Source organism: Chiloscyllium punctatum, chromosome 11, assembly GCF_047496795.1.
Source record: "Chiloscyllium punctatum isolate Juve2018m chromosome 11, sChiPun1.3, whole genome shotgun sequence".
In the NCBI taxonomy this organism is placed as follows: domain Eukaryota; kingdom Metazoa; phylum Chordata; class Chondrichthyes; order Orectolobiformes; family Hemiscylliidae; genus Chiloscyllium; species Chiloscyllium punctatum.
This window is the reverse complement of record NC_092749.1, coordinates 24,579,123-24,600,364: the sequence shown is the minus strand read 5'-3', so window position 1 is coordinate 24,600,364 and position 21,242 is coordinate 24,579,123.

Sequence of the window (21,242 nt, the reverse complement as noted above, 5' to 3'; positions counted from 1 at the left end):
AAAGGCAAGGACTGATTAGGGATAGTCAACATTGCTTTGTGCGTGAGAAATCATGTCTCACAAACTTGATTGAGTTTTTTGAGGAAGTAACAAAGAGGATTGATGAGGGCAGAACGGTAGATGTGATCTATGTCGACTTCAGTAAGGTGTTCGACAAGGTTCCCCATGGGAGACTGATTAGCAAGGTGAGATTTCACAGAATACAGGGAGAACTTACCATTTGGATACAGAACTGGCTCAAAGTTAGAAGACAGAGGGTGATGGTGAAGGGTTGTTTTTCAGACTGGAGACCTGTGACCAGTAGAGTGCCACAAGGATCGATGCTTGGTCGTCTACTTTTTGTTATTAACATAAATGATTTGGATGCGAGCATAAGAGGTACAGTTAGTAAGTTTGCAGATGACACCAGAGTTGGAGGTGTAGTGGACAGTGAAGAGGGTTACCTCAGATTACAACAGGATCTTGACCAGATGGACCAATGGGCTGAGAAGTGGCAGATGGAGTTTAATTCAGATAAATGCAAGCTGTTGCATTTTGGGAAAGGAAATCTTAGCAGAACTTATACACTTAATGGTAAGGTCTTAGAGAGTGTTGCTGAACAAAGAGACCTTGGAGTGCAGGTTCATAGCTCCTTGAAGGTGGAGTCGCAGGTAGATAGGATAGTGAAGAAGGCACTTGATATGCTTTCGTTTATTGGTCAGAGTATTGAGTACAGGAGTTGGGAGATCATGTTGTGGCTGTACAGGACATTGGTTAGGCCACTGTTGGAATATTGCATACAATTCTGCTCTCCTTCCTATCAGAAAGATGTTGTGAAACTTGAAAGGGTTCAGAAAAGATTTACAAGGATGTTGCCAGGATTGGAGGATTTGAGCTATAGGGAGAGGCTGAACAGGCTGGGGCTGTTTTCCCTGGAGCTTCGGTGGCTGAGGGGTCACCTTATAGAGGTTTACCAAATTTTGAGGGGCATGGATAGGGTAAGTAGGCAAAGTATTTTCCCTGGGGTTGGGGAGTCCAGAACTAGACAGAATAGGTTTAGGGTGAGAGGGGAAAGATATAAGAGAGACCTAAGGGGCAACTTTTTCACACAGAGGGTGGTACATGTATGGAATGAGCTGCCAGAGGAAGTGGTGGAGGCTGGTTCAATTGCAACATTTAAGAGACATATGGATGGGTATATGAATAGGAAGGGTTTGGAGGGATATGGGCTGGGTGCTGTCAGGTGGGACTAGATTGAGTTGGGATATCTGGTCGACATGGACGGGTTGGACCGAAGGGTCTGTTTCCATACTGTACAGCTCTATGACTCTATGTCAATGAAAAAAGATAAGTTTAAAACAAAACACACATAAACAGATCAGCCTCTGAATTTTCTGTGAAGAGTTTTTATTTTGACATTGCAGCAGGGGTTAGCAGTAACATTGACAGGTGATCAAGTTTCATGATACTGTATTTTTCAAATTGGTTTAAATTCTATAATTTTAATGACTTTTGACTGTGATTGAATTCAGAGTGAGAGAGAGTGAGTCCTTTGTTATCTTCTTTCCATTAACTGGTTTTCAGCTCTCAGAGCGAGACAGGATCTTCCTTTGTCTGCAACACGGGGTGACTCTGAGATAGTCCTTCGACTGTGACCATGATACATACTAACATATGAATCCAGGATGGTATATATGAGAGCACCCAGTCCCACTTGTCTACTCTAGTAGATTGAAACTGGCTTTTTAACCCCTGTCCTTGTCTACTCTTGGACGATCAGATATCTCTGCAAGAGGTGCTTTCTGCCAAGCGAGAGAGATAGTCAGCCTCTCATTATCCTTTCTGATTAAATATCCCCACCCCATTTGAAGTTACCCTGATAATTTACATGTGCAACATTCTCTGGGCTTTGCATAAGGCAATGCCAGACAGTCACTGAATTTAAATCCACAGTTTTTCTGTCGCAGTTTTCCCTTTAAAAGTAACACTTCTTTGGAATGAAAACCAGTTATGAATCATTTGGTATTAGATAAATAGAGAATTGAGTGCATGGGGCTAGAAAAATAGTGTGGAAGAAAAGAGTTTCACTTCATTTGGCACGAACACTAGTCTTGGTGAAAATGAGAGCTGTATTTTTGGGATGGCTTACACCTGAACCATGCTCTGTGTTCTGTCAAATTGTACAATCAGGGTTGTGGTGACAGCTTTAAACTAAGAAGTCAATGGAAGGGATCAAGTGAGGTGAGATGTGGTAAAGGGTCAGAAAACAACAAAATAATAGAGCAGGGCAGAAATTTGCAAAGCAATTACCAGTTTGTGATAGGAAGTGACAGAACCTGGAAACATAAGAGTTTGGCAGCAGACAGTAAGACAACAAAAAAAGAATTTAAAGTCCTGTATCTGAATATACACAACATTTGTAACAAAAGGAATTAATTTTTAGCATTGACACAGAAATTTTTTTATGACTTGATAACCATTACAGACACATAGTTGAAAAATGAGTAATGCTGGGATATGAATTTTGAAGGGTATTTGTCATGTTGGAATGACAGAAAGCTAGGAAAAAATAGTACATTAGCCCAACTGATTAAGGATGGCATTAATACTAAGACTTGACCTTAACTTGAAAGATCAAGGTGTAGAATCAGTTTGGGTAGATGTAAGAAGTAGAGGAAATAACAGGTCATTTTTAAGAATGGTTTTTAGGCCTCTTTAAGTAGTCACACTCTAGGACAGAGCATATAGGAACAAACAAATTGCAAATATAAGAAAGAAACTGCAATAATCATGGGTAGCTTCAATTAATTAGGGGACACTTTAACCTACATGTAGATTGGCAGAATCAGAATAGCAAAGGTCGGTTAGAAAATTAGTTCATAGACTTTTATTTTGGACAATTTCTTGGATCAATACATATTAGAGCTAACCAAGGAGCAGGCGATCTTAGACCTGATAATGTGCAATGAGACAGAATTAATCAATAACCTCATGTGAAGGCGCTCACAACATGATAGACTTTCATGTTCAGTTTGAAAGCATCGATGACTAATACTTTAAACCTAAATAAATGAGAGTGTGAGAGTATGGAAAGAGAGTTGGCCAAAGTGAACAGGAAATCAAGTTAAAAAGTATGACAGTAAAGTTGGTTAGCTAACAGGCAGCAGATATTGTGGATAAATGGATCTTATTTGGGGTTTGCAGGATCAAGGCAATGAAGTGCCACATGTGTTAATGTTGGATCCTCAACAATTAGTATTTTGTATCAATGATTTTGAAGATGGAACTGAATGTGTGGTGGTTAAATTTTCTGATGATGCTCAGATAGATAGGAAAATAAGTTGTCAAGAAGAGTTAATGATTCTACAAAGGACTATGGGCAGGTTAAGTGAGTGGGCAAACATTTGGCTGATGCAATTTAAAATGGGTAAATGTGAGTTGTCCACTTTGACAGGAAGAGTAAAAAAGGAGTATAGTACTTAAATTATAGAGTTCATATTCCGGCAGTGCAGGATTTGGGTGTCCTGGTACATGAATCACATTAAGTCAGCATGCAGGTAAAATAAGTAATTAGGGAAACAATGAAATGTTGTCATTTCTTGCACAGGTACTGAAGTATGAAAGTGCAGTTGCACAGTACACTGGTGAGACTACATCTGAAGTACTGTGTACAGTTTTAGTCTCCTTATCTGAGAAAATATATAATTGCCTCAGAAACAGTTTAAAGATGATTCACTTGACCATTCCTGAGAAGAACATCATTTCTTATGTCCAAAGATGGAATAGGTTAGGTCAGTGCCAAAATGAAATTTAAGAAAATAAGAAGTTACCTTATTGAAACATATAAGATCTTGAGGGGATAATGTGGATACTGGAGTATGTTTTCAGGGGAGACTAAAATGCAAATGTAGTTTAAGAATGAAATGTCTCCCTGTCAAGACAAGAGATGAGGACAAATGTTTTCTCATAGGGTGACATTAGTGTGTGAAATTCCCTTCCCCTGAAGATATTGGCAGCTGTAGTTTAATTAAGGACTGAATTAGACAGATTTTTGATTGACAAACCATTGAGGATTTTGTGTTATAGGCAGAAAACCAGATCAACCATGATCTATTTGAACAGTACAGCTCTCCCAAAGGGCCAAATGGCCTATTCTTGCTCCTAGGTTTTATGTTTCTATTTTAGATATTCTAATTTCAAAAGTAAGCATGAGGCATGCAGTGTATATTCCTGATGCTAGCACTTTTCATCCTTATCAGTTGTTTAAATATTTATATTTTTGTAGCACTCAATAAGCCACACAGTAACACTGCTCTGCAGGATGGCATAAACAATGTTTACAGTATCTGCCAACATACTGTAAATAGTACAATGTCACTTTTCAATGAGGTGAATTCTAAAACATCATGTTTAGTGCTTTGCAACAAATGTAGTAACAGACGAAATCTTCAGAGACATGTTTACATTACAAAAAACTTTACCCAAGAAATAGAGAAGAGTATCGGACCGATATTTCTCCCCAATACCATTACATGGGCTATAGGATCAGATGAATAGGAGTAGGCCATTCAGCCCCTCAAGCCTGTTTCATATTCAATGAGATCATGGCTGTTTTGTGGCCTAACTCCATAGGTTTTAGTCCATATCCCTTAATACCTTTTTTTAGACAAAAATTGATCCATCTCAAATTTAAAATTAACAACTGATCCAACATCCACTGCCATTTATGGAACAACGTTTCAAGCATCTACTATCCTTTGTATGCAGAATGACGGTGGCACGGTGGCACAGTGGTTAGCACTGCTGCCTCACAGCGCCAGAGACCCGGGTTCAATTCCCGCCTCAGGCGACTGACTATGTGGAGTTTGCACGTTCTCCCCGTGTCTGCGTGGGCTTCCTCCGGGTGCTCCGGTTTCCTCCCACAGTCCAAAGATGTGCAGGTCAGGTGAATTGGCCATGCTAAATTGCCCGTAGTGTTAGGTAAGGGGTAGATGTAGGGGTATGGGTGGGTTGCGCTTTGGCGGGGCGGTGTGGACTTGTTGGGCCGAAGGGCCTGTTTCCACACTGTAAGTAATCTAATCTAATCTACTTCCTGAACAGTCTGGCCTTAATTCACAGACTGTGATCCTTAGTTCTAGAATCCCCAATCACTGGAAATAGTTCATCTTTATCCACCCTGACTTTTCCTGTTAATAGCTTGATGACTTCAATCAGATCACCTCTTAATCTTCTAAATCCTTGAGAAAATAGGCCTAATTTGTGTAATCTCTCATCATAACTTCTGCAGTCTGGGTATCATTCTTATAAACCTATGTTGTATTGCCTCTGCCCTGCTAACCGTACTCCAAGTGAGGTCCAACTATGGTTTTGTATAACTGTAGCATAACCCCTACATGCTTGTACTATAGATATAAAGGCCAGCATTCCATAAACTTCCTTAATTATTTTCTGCACCCATACATGACATTTTAAACATTTATGAACCTGAACCACCAGGTCTTTTTGGACATCCACTATATTTAACTTCATATATCTAGAAAGTACACACTTGCTTGCACTGAACTCCATCTGCCACGGTTATGCCAATTCACTTAGTCTTTCAATATCTCTTTGCAGGTTTATGCTCCAATACACCTTATTAGTCATGGGACGACAAATTAGGGAAAGATCAGTTCTGGCCGTGTGAGTAGCATTCTTACTTTTGAGTCAAACACTGCGTTCAAGCTTGATACTAAAGACTTGGATATAAATCTTTAAGTTGACACTGCAATGCAGCACCGTCACAATATGAACTTTATAAAACTACTTACCCTATCTACTCTTAGTTGGACATAGAAGATCAACTGACATCATTGAGAAGAAGAGAAGGGGAGTGATTTCTGATGTCCTTTTTGAAAAAATATTTTGTGCAATGTGGACATCACTGACAAAGCCAGCATTTACTTCTCATTGCCCCTTGAGAGGTTGCTGCTGCTGAGATCCCTTTTTGAACTCTGCAGTTTATCTGGTGTTTTCCTATTCACCGTGCTGTGAGAAAAGGAGTACCAGGATTTGGATCCAGTGACAGTGAATGGCAATGCGGTATCAATTCAGGATAGCTTGAAGGGGAATTTGCAGGTGGTATTCCTACACACCCACTTATCCTTTCTTCCTAGGCGATAGAAGGCAAATATTTGGGTGAAAACTGTCAAAAGGCAGGTTACTCCATGTGCATCTTGCAGATGGTACATACCATTGTCACTATGCTTTGGCCGCTATTTATCCGTCAATCATCACAAAAAGATTAAAATTAAATCAGAAAGCAGGTCTGGCAGCATCTGTGGAGAGAAGACAAAATTAATATTTCATATCTAGTTACCTGAAACTGGATCCAAACCATTTACCCGTCTTTCTCTCTACAGATGTTACCAGACTTACTGAGTTTTTCCAGCAATTTCTGTTTTTGTTTCTGATTTCCAGCATCCGCAGTTCTTTTGATTTTTTTGTTGTTTAGTGACAACAGAAAGATAAGCTGGTCATCATCACTGGGGGTTTGCTGCATGTAAACTACCTGCCACTTTTCATACATTATGACAGGACTCCACCTCAAATCTGGCGATAAGTAAGGCAGTGCAACAGCATCCTATCATAAGCCACTTCCCAAGCACTTGAAGCACTGTTATGACAACCACCTCAATTAGGAGGAACATCTCATTGTGATGCCTGAGGCCAAACTTCTACAATTACTTTATTCTACAATCAGTTATAGCTGGAGATCCTCAACAGAAACACTTGGAGGGCATTGTCAAAGTATCCACGAACAGGTTAAATATATAACCATCAGCTCATAGAACACCCAGCGTTGTGTCTGATCTAATTGGGGACAGCTCATTTGAGAATAGTGTGTTGAACACAGTGCAAACCTTCATCAGGAATGTCCAGGTCTGAGGTGTTGGAAGGAGAGTGCAAACCTCCAAACTAGCCCATGCATCAAACCCTTCAAACACAAACCCGTGGTCTGCCGATCATAAGTTAGAATTATCAGCTTTTTTTTGTTTTCTTCATTCATGTGATGAGGGTGTCATTGTTTAGGCTGTATACAAGTCCAGTTTCCTTCCTTCCTAAAGGACATTGTGAACCAGTTAAGTTTTGCCACCAATTGACAATGGATTCATGGTCTTCAGCAGACTCTTAATTCCAGATTTTTTGAATTAAAATGCTACCTTCTACTGTGGTGGGATTTGAAAATAGGTCCTCAGGATAATGCCTGGGTCTCTGGATTAACAACACAGTGATAATACCATTTTACCATTGCCTCCCCCATTTCAGTGCCATTGAACCAGAGTGGAAGCAAAAAACACCGGGATACCAAGGGACTATGAAGAAGAGAGATAGTTCAAGAGTACTTCATTTGATATCATGAGTTTTGGAATGTCCTGAGAATGTGAAAGTTGCTATGCAAAGGTTAGCCTTTCTTGTTGATGCTTTGTATTTAAACAGCAGCAGCTTTGAAAAGAACAATTGTAATAAAAGCCCCATGAGAGTGATGGGGGTTGTTAAACATAAAAAGAGAATGTGAGTGGGATTTACGTGAATAGCACCTTAAGTTAAATTAAATACTTTTAAGTGTAAAGAACTGGGCTGAGGTGCGGAGGTGAGGGGGCAGGACTTTTTAACAAGTTGTTTTGTTCTGAAATGCATTTCCTGAAACAATGCTGGAAACAGATTCATTTCTAATTTTGTAAAAAGAAATTGAGTACAAACGTTTTCAAAGTAAAACATTAGGACTGCTCTGGGGAAGGATGAGGTGATGAGGAACTAAATGGAAAGTTCTTTTAGAGAGCAATCCCAGGGATGATTATCTAATTTGTGTTATACGACTCTATGTGTTGAATTTTAGAATCCAAATGTGTGTGGGTTGTTGTTAGATCAAACGTGCCAATCCATCTAAAATCTGACACCAGCCGACCTCCAATTAACAACAACAACACTATATTTACATAGTGCCTTTAATGTATTAAATTGGACATGGTGCCTCACAGATGCATAATGAAATAAATTATGATCCTCAGCCACATAGAGGTGATGTTAGGTCAGATCTCTAAGAACTTGGTCATAAAGGACAAAACTGAGATGGAGATTTTTTGGGACGGAATTCCAGAGCATGAGACACTTAGAGGATAAATGATAGTGGGACAAAGGACAATCAGTTGTCTTAAATATTTTTGTGAGGTTGGTAGCCTGTGGCTCAAGTCTGGCTTAGAGTGGTGCTGGAAAAGCACAGCAGGTCAAGCAGCATCCAAGGGGCAGGAAAATCGACATTTCGGGCAAAAGCCCTTAACGTCGGTTTTCCTGCTCCTTGGATGCTGCCAGACCTCGATCTTTCTGTCTCCATTTCCGGCAAGAGTCTATCCACTAATATCCATTACAACCCACTGACTCCCACAGCTATCTGGACTACAGGTCTTCTCACCCTACGTACTGTAAGGACTCTATCCCTTTCTCTCAGTTCCTTCGCCTCTGCCACATTTGTTCCGATGAGGCCACTTTCCAAAGTGGTGCTCTTAATATGTGCTCCTTCTTCTCTAACCATGGCTTCCCACCTACAGTTTTTGACAGGGCTTTCGATAGCATGTGGTCCATCTCCTGCGCCACGACCCTCACCCCCTCTCTCCCCTCCCAGAACAAGGATAGGGTCCCTCTTGTTCTCACCTTTCACCCCACCAGCCTTCACATGCAAAGAATAATCCTCCACCATTTTCACCAAATCCAACACGACGCCACCACTAAACACATCTTCCCTCCCCGTGTCTGCATTCCGCAGAGATCGTTCCCTCCGGGACAACCTAGTCCACTCCTCCATCACACCTAACACCTCTCCCATCACACAAGGCACCTTCCCATGCAATCACAGAAGGTGCAACACCTACCCCTTTACCTCTTCCATGCTAACCATCCAAGGCCCCAAACACTCATTTCAGATTAAGCAGCGTTTAACTTGAACCTCTTTCAATTTGGTCTATTGCATTCGTTGCTCCCAATGTGGTCTCCTCTATATCGAAGAGACAAAACGCCGACTGGGTGATCGCTTTGCTGAGCACCTTCGGTCTGTATGCAATCAGGTCCCGGACCTTCCCGTGGCTTGCCACTTCAACACCCAATCCTGCTCCCATGCCCACATGTCTGTCCTTGGTCTGCTGCAATGTTCCAGTGAAGCTCAACGTAAACTGTAGGAACAGCATCTTATCTTCAACTAGGCACGTTACAGCCTGCCGGTCTCAACATTGAATTCAACAACTTCAGATGATTATCCCATGTCGACTCCTCTGTTTTCATTCTGCTCTGTAATTTTATTTCATTTATTTTTTAAAATATATTTTTTTCACTGTTCTGTACCTCTTATTTCTTGATTGTCTCTCTTTCTCTCGCTCCCCACTCTCTCATCACTTTTTTCCTCTCCTCTTCCCCGTTTGCTACCTTCTCCCCTGTTTTCCATTTTGCTTCTGCTCCACCCATTCCCCCCATCCCCCACATAATTTGTCACATAGCACTGGCTTCAGTTTGGTCATTCACAGCTCCTAATCTCCCTATAATCTCTCTATGCACTGTCATTATCACCTCTTTACTGCTACCTTTGCTTCTGGAGCCATGACTCACCTCTCTCAGCCTACTATAAATACTTCCCTATTTCTCCCTCTTTTTAGCTTTGACAAAGGGTCAGTTAGACTCGAAACGTCAGCTCTTTTCTCTCCTTACAGATGGTGCCAGACCCGCTGAGATTTTCCAGCATTTTCCTCTTTTTGATTGCTGCCTAACCTGCTGTGCTTTTCCAGCGCCACTCTAATCTAGATTCGGGTTTTTTTTAGATTACATTACAGTGTGGAAACAGGCTCTTCGGCCCAACAAGTCCACACCGACCTGCTGAAGCGCAACCCACCCATACCCCTACATTTACCCCTTACCTAACACTACGGGCAATTTAGCATGGCCAATTCACCTGGCCTGCACATCTTTGGACTGTGGGAGGAAACTGGAGCACCCAGAGGAAACCCACACAGACACGGGGAGAATGTGCAAACTCCACACAGTCAGTCGCCTGAGGCGGGAATTGAACCCGGGTCTCCGGCGCTGTGAGGCAGTAGTGCTAACCACTGTGCCACCGTGACACCCACTATCTGCAGTTTCCAGTATTTGCAGTCCTCGTTTTTACCTGAACTGTGACTCAACCTGTTTTACATGCTTTATGGTAACAGGCAGGCTTATCTAGGTGACTCTCAACAATTTTGAGATTATATACTGTACTCCCATTGCTGATCATGGATTGGACCTGGATAAGCCAATTACATGCTCCAGAATTGTCCCACCTGATTCAAAGGCAAGCCACTCATTCACACGTTCTTCAGACAGGGAAAATATCAGAGTGTGGACTTGAGCATGCAGGATTTTCAAGTTTCTTGTCTGAAACTCCGACTACATACCACTCTTGTTAATACCAAGGCTAATGATTCTACCCTGGTAGATTTTCCTTTGGTTCATTGTGAGTGAGCTTGACCTGTTTTGTCATTGTTGGAATGGCGGCAGAATCTAAAGCAGGAGTTCAGGTGCCTTGGCAGGAGCTGAAGCACAGAGCTAGCAGATCCATGTGGATTACTATCAGCTTTCTGATGGATAGTGGACCCCAAACTGGAGAACTATTAGCTTTTTCTTTGGCTAGCAGCTGTCTGGGTCATCCAATCCTCCTGCGTACTAGAAGTGAATGCATCTTCATGTGAAGATCCATCTGGTTTACTCTCTGAGCTACAGCACATGCCTGTCTCAGCGCTGGTGACTATAAATATTTGGTCAATTCAGTTATGCTTTCTGTTCACCAATTCCCTACTCATCCTTCTGCTCAGACAGGGTTGAACCAGGAACAAAAGCAAGGGACAAGAGTTAATACTTAGAAACATGGGGAAAAAGAGATAGGTTATCATTTTCTGGAAATAACAACAGTTTGCCATCCATAACACTCAAGGGTGAGATTGAAATGAGATTGGGAACTATGGAGAGCTGTGTGTAAATGCTATAGGTGCTCTCCTGCAATCTCAGCAGACCCATCACCTGAGGTGTTGATTGGCATTTCCTTAAGTGGAAAGTAGATGGATGAAGCCTTTTCGTCCGGTTCCTTACTCCATCTTATTACAAGTGTACTTGCCCTGCAAGGGGAGACTGTCTCAGTTCTAGAGTCATGAAACTTCTTCAGAGTAGAATCCTGTTGCTGGTCTATTGAAGATGTACAAGGTTCAAGGTGGTGAGGGAAGAAATAGTGAGGAGAGTGACTGGTGCAGAGCAGTGCAGCAAAAGATGGAGTGAAATGTGCTGAGAGATTGTTGGGTATCAAGGAGAAGGGGTGTGAGTGCCAAGTTATGGAAAGAGGAATGAGAATATGAATTAAAAGCTAGCCTGGTATGGTCATTGAACTTTTTCATGAATTGTCTTGAGGGGTGTGTGTAAGAGTTCTGGCACTGATCCATTCTGCCACCTTTGCCTACTCATGTAAAGTACCTTGCCATAATATCTTCCTGTCACATGGTGGCAACAACGTTAACCTCCACTTCTGCTATCAATACTTCCCTTGCAATGTTTTCCACAATCATTCAGTCCAGTTTTTGTAAAATCAACGGAGCACCTCCTGTTAAGCAACTCAGGTTGAATGTAAATGGTGAATCTAATGGTGATGTCCCATTGGACAAGCTTCTAACAGACAAGAGCTGGCATTTACCTCCTTTATTTAATTTAATTGGGGAGTCATTTTGGGCCCTTTAATATGTCCAAAAAAATCTGGCATCTGCTCTGGGCACAGCATCCATTCTCACAAACCATTTCAAATTCATTGTAATCCTTTTCACTTGTTTCTATGCAGTTAGGGGGATCTTGCTGCCTTTTTCCACATAATAAGCCTGTCATTGGTAGAAATGGACTTTGAGACAGCCAGTAAGGGGCTTCATGAATCCATTTTCTTTCTGTATCCAAAGGAAGAATATTAACCCTTTGGAAGAACAGATATGACCAGATTATGGAATTTGAAAATTTTAATTTTGATCATAGGCCTGAACATGATGTGAATGCAATATTAGCAAACCATCGAAAGTAGTGGATGCTGCACTAGTCAAACCCTTTACTAAAAGGTTGAATAGCTATTCGGTCTGAAAGAGATTGAAAATTATAGCAGCAATCAGACAATTGATCAAATATTCTGATGAAGACAAAGGTTGAAGTCCTTTTGAGATCGTGGGAATATTATCTGTGAAGTGCAGCGGTCAGGCCTGAATTATTTATGATTTAACATTAGGCTGATATTCTGTATGTTTCACTTGACCACACGTGGCACTCACGGGAGCATTAACACGTTTTTCCTGGCCTCGCTGATTGCCTTTTGCAACAGGTTAAATTATAGTCAAGGAGCTTCCATGGTCATGTGAACTGTATCGTGTGTGATATTGTATTGTGTATATTGGATGCAGTAGTTTGGATTAGCTAAATTATCCATTATCACAATGCATGTTCGTCCATAAAGCATTCATTGCCCCAAAGTGTGAGAAACTGTGTTCAAGTGACTGCTCCTGGTTTTATGGGAAAGGAATGTATGAAATGGTCAGGTTTTTGCACTGTCAGGTTTGTCAGTAAATGGCAGGCTGTGGTGTCTAGCCAATGTTGAATTCTAAACAGGCAACTAAAACAACATAGGCAAAAGTGAGTACTGCAGATGTTGGAGATTAGAGTCAAGAGAATGGTGTTGGAAAAGCACAGCAGGTCAGGCAGCATCTGAGAAGCAGGAAAATCAATGTTTCAGGCAAAAGCCCTTCATCAGAAAGCACATACATTTGGGACACCACACACGCCCTCCACATCCTCCAAGACTTCTGGTTACCTGGCCCCCAATGCCTCATCTTTACCATGGCTATCCAGTCCTTGTACACCTCCATCTGCCAATACCAGGGCCTCCCAACCCTTCATTCCTCCCTCTCCCGATGTCCCCATCAGTACCCTTCCACTGACATTCTTATTCATTTGGCTGAACTGGTCTTAACCCTCGACAATTTCTCCTTCGAATCCTCCCACTTCCTCCAGACAAAAGGGGTAGCCATGGGCATCCGCATGGGCTCCAGCTAGACCTGTCTCTTTGTTGGCTATGTGGAACAGTCTATCTTCTGTAGTTACACCGGCACCACTCCCCACCTTTTCCTTCACTAAATTGATGACTGCATTGGTGCCACCTCTTGCTCCCACGAGGAGGTTGAACAGTTCATCAACTTCACCAACACATTCCACCCCGACTTTAAATTCACCTGGACCATCTCTGACACCCCTGTCCCCTTCCTGGACCTCTCCATCTCCAGCAACTGTGATCGACTCAACACTGACATTTTCTACAAAGCCATCAACTCCCACAGCTACCTGGATTACATATTCTCCCACCCTGCCTCCTGCAAAAATTCTATCTCTTATTCCCAATTCCTCCGCCTCTGCTCCCTGGAGGATCAGTTCCAGCTAAAACAACATGATTTACCATATGATGATCCATATTGAATCCATCACAACTGATCATTTGAATTAAATAAATGCAGCACAACTGATGCTAAAGAAGGAGAAAAAGGCAACTCAATTTCAAAGCTCCAATGATGTTACAAACCACATGAGAAATGTTCCTATCTTTCCTGTCAACATGAGCTGAGCCCTGGGATTGCACTAGCTGTCTGCATCACTTTTAGAGGCAGCAAGCAGTAACATTTTATGTAGCACAACACAGGAATTAAATACATACTGTTTGCAACTAATATGCCTTGCTAAATTTCAATTGGTAGCTCAATGTGTAATCAGTTGAAGCCTGAATGAGCTTTGACTTGCCAAAGCTTTGCTGGGAATGTCATGTTGTTTCTTGCATTTGCACCCTAGGAGGTCAATAGGCACTCAAAATAGTTGAGGTAAAAACAATGACTGCAGATGCTGGAAACCAGAGTCTAGATTAGAGTGGTGCTGGAAAAGCACAGCAGTTTAGGCAGCATCCGAGGAGCAGTAAAATCGACGTTTCGGGGAAAAGCCCTTCATCAGGAATACAGGGTTCCTGATGAAGGTTTTTTGCCTGAAACATCGATTCTCCTGCTCTGTGGATGCTGCCTGAACTGCTGTGCTTTTCCAGCGCCACTCTAATCTAGACTCAAAATAGTTTGGGTACCATTCTGTGAATTATAGAATGGTAAACCACCTATGTCATCATGCTTGAACTAGCTTTTTGAGTTGTAGGTTTAGTCCCACTCTTTTATTCTTTCCTCATAGCCCTGCAAATGTTTCCTTGTGCTGGGTGCAGGGCCAATAGACATTGAACTCAATGTTATCCTTCATCTCCACTGTGTGCTGTGTAACTTCCAATATACATGGTAATACAACCATTCAAAATATGTACCTGATACCAACAGAAAGTCAGTACATTGCAGTCAAGAGTGGGAGCTGAAAATGTGTTGCTGGAAAAGCGCAGCAGATCAGGCAGCATCCAAGGAACAGGAGAATCGACGTTTCGGGCATAAGCCCTTCTTCAGGAATGAGGAAAGTGTGTCTAGCAGGCTAAGATAAAAGGTAGGGAGGAGGGACTTGGGGGAGGGGCGTTGGGAATGCGATAGGTGGAAGGAGGTTAAGGTGAGGGTGATAGGTCGGAGTGGGGTGGGGGCGGAGAGGTCCTTGCGCTTTTCCAGCAACACATTTTCAGCTCTGATCTCCAGCATCTGCAGTCCTCACTTTCTCCAGTCAAGAGTGGGAACTGTCTTTGACAGCTGTTGTCCCCAATCCAAGTGTCCTGAGGCCAATTGTTTGAGCCTATAACCATTCTGTCTGTAAAGTCCACGATTCAGGACATAGCAATTTTACACAATTTAATTCGGGCTATGATGAATTTCCTGTTTTCTAAATCCATTTCTCCTATCTATCATGCTATGTACAGTTTGATTACACTCTATGGAGCTGTAAATTCTCTCCAACTTGTCAGAGGTTCAGAGTTACCACGACGGTAAATGTGTATATGACATAAACAAATGCGTTATATTGATGACATTATAGATAAAAGGATGTTGCCTTTTTTCTTGTTTGGCTTGACGATGAAATATTGACTATTATTCATATTATTTGCATTATGTATGGAATGAAGGAGCTACAAGGGAGCTGTTAAGCCTTAGGCCAATGCAATCAAATGCTGCAACCACTATGTGCTACAAACCACAGGGGACTGTATGGCAAGCTAAACCCTCTTCTGGTGGACAAGACTGCTGGCTGTGACACTCGCAATTCCCTGCAATAATGCCACTAGACAATTAGGGTGTAAACAGATAAGGTGTTTAGATTAGGGTGTTAAGCAGATAAGATATCAGCTGAACTTCAAACCCTAAAGTGCATCTCCACAAATGAATATAGGATACTGTCAACTGAGTTAACCAGTGCAACATTGACCGAATACTTGATCTCCTGCAGAGCATTTGGAGGTTAAAGAGCAGCAGCTGCCAAACATAATGTACAGGGACAACTGAGCAAAGTTCCCAACTTCACTCATATTTATTTGAAAATAAAGTGCTGCTGCATTTATGGAAGTAGACAGTAAAATAATCCTTCCATTTGAATTCCAAGCAAGCTTGTGCTGCTTACACAGTGCTGTACAACTTGAGATGCCAGCATTTCATTTACTCACCAGGGAGAAATGCTTCATTGCCAGGTGGATTGTAAGAGAGATTTGAAGTAATGTGCTGACAATTTGAAAGCAAAGCACTATGAAATGGACACACGTGGGAGATCTATCAATATCTGAAAATAAAGGACAGGTTCATATTTTGGGAGCAAAGCCCACTTTGTCAGAACAACACATTCCCTCAAAAGAAAAGCCTTTTTCTCGATCCTGAAGGGCCCATGTGCAGTTGTAGAGCTTTGTAGGATTGTAGTCAAACCTAATGCAATTGTAGGCAAGAGTAGCTGCCTTGCTGACACTTGAATGTTTTGGCCACTTACTAATTCATATTAGCAAGGCCCTCCATAGCACCCGGCACCCACATTCCTATAGATTTTGTATTATATGCTCCCAAATATTTTACTTTAGAAACCTCACATCACAAGGCTATCGGTCGGTGAAATGTAATTCAACTAATTTATCATATTAAAATTGTCATTCTGGTCCCAAACCTGATGGAACTATTTTTCATTTTTATATCTTTTTACACCTATTTGCTGTTAAACTGTTCCAGTTCCTTTATGAATGCTACAGCTGAGTCAGTGTTTCCTGTGCTAATTGGCAGTAAATGATCCTTATTGTCAGTAGATACAAAGTATCAGCTCAGCACATTTTAAAAATTATTTTCCTCTGGCTTCATTGCACTTTTTTATACTCACAACCATTCTCATCCTCTTAGCATTGACATTGAGCTGAATTTGACGAGTCCCCTGCAACCAGCAGGTTTGTAAATGTAGGGACCTGCAAAATTCCCCAGCTAGCCTTCCCACTTGCCCTCAACCTGTCTGAAATTTGAGGGAGTGGGGTGGCCTGGGGCAGTCCATTTACTGAAACTCTTAAGCAGCTAAATGAATGGCCACATCAGCCAAGGATAGGGGACAAGAGTGTTTTAGTGGTGGAGGTCACCCCTGCTTAGGCCTTGGGTGCAGGATCCCTTCCATGAATGAGGTATCTGCACCAAAGTGTCACACGTCTCCCTCACCTCCCATCACAACTGGGGACTAGTTGCAATCTCAGTGATGTCAATGGGACTATGGCTTTTAGCCATAATCTTTTAGCCACAGTCTTTTAGCGAACTTGATTCCCTCCACATGATATTGGGAAACAGGCTGAGCATGTTACGTATGGGTAAACCTAAGGGCCCTGACAACATCTCTCTGACTGATGATTTGTGCAACAGAACTAGCTGCACCTCTAGCTAAACATTTGGCTAATACTGCTGCGCTCATAGTTAGCTGCTAATTCTTAATATCTCTGGGTTGTGGGTGTTTACAAATACTCCATGAGGCTGTTGGCTCATTACCCATGAGTGAGGCTCCTCCATTCCTGAGGTATTATACTAAGGAAGTTAGAAAGCCACAAAGGGATCAGTTCCATTGAATTTTCAGTTTATATTGAAGACTCTTAACAAAACTCCTACTCGATAGGAAAATAAACTTGTGAGTTGGTCAGCTAAGTGGGATATGCATGTAATCCTGCTACAATTTCATATATACAACACTAAAATTTGAATCATTTCCGTGGCTTTGAAATCTGTTTATTCATTCTTATTACTTCACAATACGATGTCTAGTCACTTGTTCAGTTTCTGTCTCTCATTAAATATGCTTATTACTCAATATTTTAAAACAATTTGTACTATCCTGAACTGCATTATCACAGTTAATTAATTAATTGGCAAGGCTTCATCCCTTTCTACATTGTCAGTGATCTGTGTCATTGTCTCATGGTTACTTTAAAGGATGGCTGCATTGATTAATGTTCAATTAGCGACAGAAGTTCTGGCAATATGAGGAAACATGGAGGTAGCAAAGCAAGTGAGGAACCATTAAGGGAAAGTGAGACTTGGTGTTCCTCATGCAAAGCACTGGCACTGAAACAAGAGGTTGAAGCTTCTCCGCGGTAGCCACTTTTATTTTTTCTCGGTAAGCTTGCCTTGGAGTAGGACAAATCTAATTGATAGGATTCTTTACACGACTATTTCTATTCAGTATGGAGGTAATACTTTATTGGATGTATTAATGACATTTTAAGAAAAAGGAAACAGGAGAAACAGCATAAAGAAGCTAAAGCTGAATAAGATAAATAAGAGGGGCTAAAGCAACAAAGCTGGAGAACTTAAGCACTTCTTGGAATCCTGAGCTCAGGTGTGGCATACCAACCCTGTTTGAGGAGGGAGGGAATGATACCGAGGTAGAGGGAGAATGGGGATGCTACCCTGGTGCCTCCTGTTGAGCCCCCTATGACTCCGTCCCCGTCGTTGAACCCGAGTCCTGAGAAAACCTGTATAGCTGATCGGGTTAAGATGTGCTCTAGGAAACCAGCGGCACCCTATTACCTTTGCACTGGAGTTCACCATCTCCATGTCACTCCCCAAAAACTGTGCTCCCCATAAGACAGCTACTGAACCCCAAGACAGATGAGGAAGACAAGCCACCAATTATCGGGGTCTATGTCCTCTGGAAACCCCAAGAGATGATCATGATAATGAATCAGGCTCCGGTCTCTAAAGATAAACCTACCCAATTCACCCAATACGTCCGGCACACAATTCAAATGGACAATGCAACACCTTGGGTTTCTGTTTGCCCTCTGTTGTATGATCTTGTCACCAGAGGAAGTTACTAAGTGGCAGGAACAAATGGGCAAGGGTGACGGAAAGGGACCAGCACATACTTAGGATGAATTAGACAACAGATTCAAAGAGGACACCTCGAGTGTCACGTGTATGGTATGCACATATAATATGGATTGGTCTGAGAACACCAGGACACAGATGAGGAGAGCCCTTATTTATTATTGGGATGACCAGAACAACCCCAGTTCACACAAAAACTGAGTTTGTTCAGCTGCCCCACAATCACTATGCACCTTCAACCAGTCCTGATGAATTTCATTGGGACTGAAATACCTCAGACCTGCCACTTGAACATGCGGACTTTGCTTTTTATGTGGATGGCAGCTGTTTTATTTCACCTACAGGTCAGTGATGCTCCAGATACACGATTGCGATGGATTCTGAAGTGGTTGATCCAGTGGCTTTGAGACTCCACTGTCAGCACAGAGGCTGAATTATTTGCCCTCTCTCGGGCTTGCATCTGGGTGGAAGGGAGTTTCGCCAAAATTTATACGGACTCTCACTGTGCTTTCGGTGTTGCCCACGACCACAGCGCCTTATGGGAACATAGGAGATTTTTAATCTCCATGGAGCAACCCATTAGTAACGCTGTTTTTGTGTATAATCTTTTGCAGGCCCGCAGTTACCATCCAGCCTAGTGATGATCAAATGTTAAGCCCACACTGGTGCCGCTGACAGAATCTCCAAGGGCAACGCACAAATAGATGCCGCCAGCAAGCAGGCAGCATTATAGCCCACTTTCCTGGTTCCAATGGGCTCACAGCAATGGCTCATTACAAAAAGTATGAGGACGGGTATGCCAGACGTGGGTGAGATACTCCCTGACAGGGGGATGCCCTTGCAGAGGAACACAGACTGTGGGTCACAGATGGGGTGCACCCTTGATGTTCATACCAAACTGTGGGACAGGCCTATGTTCCTTCTTTGCTTTGACCAATCTTGGTGGATTATGTACATAACTGTACACACCGAGGCAAGGAGGGAATGGTCAGCATTTTGCTACAAACCTGGTGGCACCCTGATTTCCAAAACAATAGCTGAGAAATGAGCCAAAACATGATCCGCAGAAAGACAAATGCTGGAAATGGGATACCTTGCAGTTCTGGGACTACCTCCTTGCCTGGTGGGCTTTTCAATCGTCTACAAATAGATTTCATAGAATTATCCAGGGAGCAATGTTATAAGTATTGTTTGGTAATAGTAGATGTATTCAGCGGATGGACTGAGGCAATCCCAACAACGGACAACACAGCTGCAACAGTGGTAAAAATATTGTTGAGGGAAATAATTCCCCACTATGGACTCCCAGAGACAATAAGCTCAGACAATGGGCTACACTTTGTGGCTAAAATTAACCAGAGGATCTGCAGGGAACTCGCAATAAAACAACAATTCCACTGCGCTCACCACCTAAAAGTGGTTGGAGTGATGGAATGAGCAAATGGTACCCCCTAAAAAAATAAGCTGGCCATACTAAAACAGGAAACAGGGAGAGGTTGGTTGAAGGTCCTACCCTTGGCCCTCTTCCACATGAGGGTTACCCCTTCAAGCAAAACCAGTTTATCTCCTGCTGAGGTGGTTTACGGCAGCCCATGAGGACCCCATGGGCACCTGGGATAGTCCGATCCCCCCCCACCCCCCACCTCCCTGAGAGGCCAGATATGAACACCCTGGGAGAGGAGGTGAGGGCTTACCTGCAGGGGCTAACCAAATCTCTCCAAAATTTGCATACGCAGGTATGGCAGGCTTACCGAGAGCGCGGTGATCTGCCTGAAGGGGAGTATCTCCTGCCAAGCCAGGACTTGGAATGAAAAAAGCTGGGACCAAGATGGAAAGGACTGTTTTAGGTGCTGTTGACCACCCCCATGGCTGTGAAGGTACAAAGGCAGACCCACAGAATACACAGAACTGACTGCAAAAGAATCAGCGTGGAAACCGACACCGATAACAACAAAGATGCTTTCCATACTTGTGACTTCGGTGACTGTGGGGACTGTGACCTTGGGAACAGATGGATTTCAAACTGACACTCCTCTGCATAAAAGCTTTTTGCACCTGGCCTCCCAGACAGCCCATGTAATGAGGAGAGACACCCGCTGCTGGTTATGTGCCCACATGCCAACCCACTTGGTGGGGGTGGGAGTTCCTTTGTGGCCAGTACCTTTTCGCTGGCACAAAGTTGTAAATGGCTACTGTGTCGAAGCCTATCCGGTGATCTTGTTAATACCGATGACGCATGGGAATGGCAGTCAGCAGGGTATAACATGACTATATTCAGGGGTTGGCATCAACCTAATTACAACCAACCGCTTAGACCTCCCTCCACACCAACTTAATACCAACTCATGGCAACCAACAGCTTCCTTTCCCCTAACTCATCCCCCTATCCCTTTATATTCCCTATTCCAACTTATGCAACTCATCCAAACCTGTGACCCACCACTTTGCCCTTGTGTCCTCAATGCCAACTGACCCAGTAGCAACCATGGCCTGACATGAAGTGCCATTCTCAAATGATGTAAAATAACCTTCTCCGTATCTATTGAAGCCTTCACTTTATTAAAAATATAACTCTCATTCATAAAAGAAAGTGAGGATTGCAGATGTGGGAGAGTCAGAGTTAAAAAGTGCGGCACTGGAAAAGCACAGCAGGTCAGGCAGCATCCAAGGAGCTGGAGAATCAACATTTGTCCTAATGAAGGGCTTATGCCCAAAACATTGACTCTCCCGCTCCTCGGATGCTGCCTAACCTGCTGTGATTTTCCAGTGCCGCACTTTTCAACTCTCATTGATAAAAGCCTATTCAACACATTTAAGTCACTTCAAGTACTCATCTCTTATAACTCAAACATTTCCATGTTTTTATTCATTCATGCGACATGGACATTATGCAGGAGAATG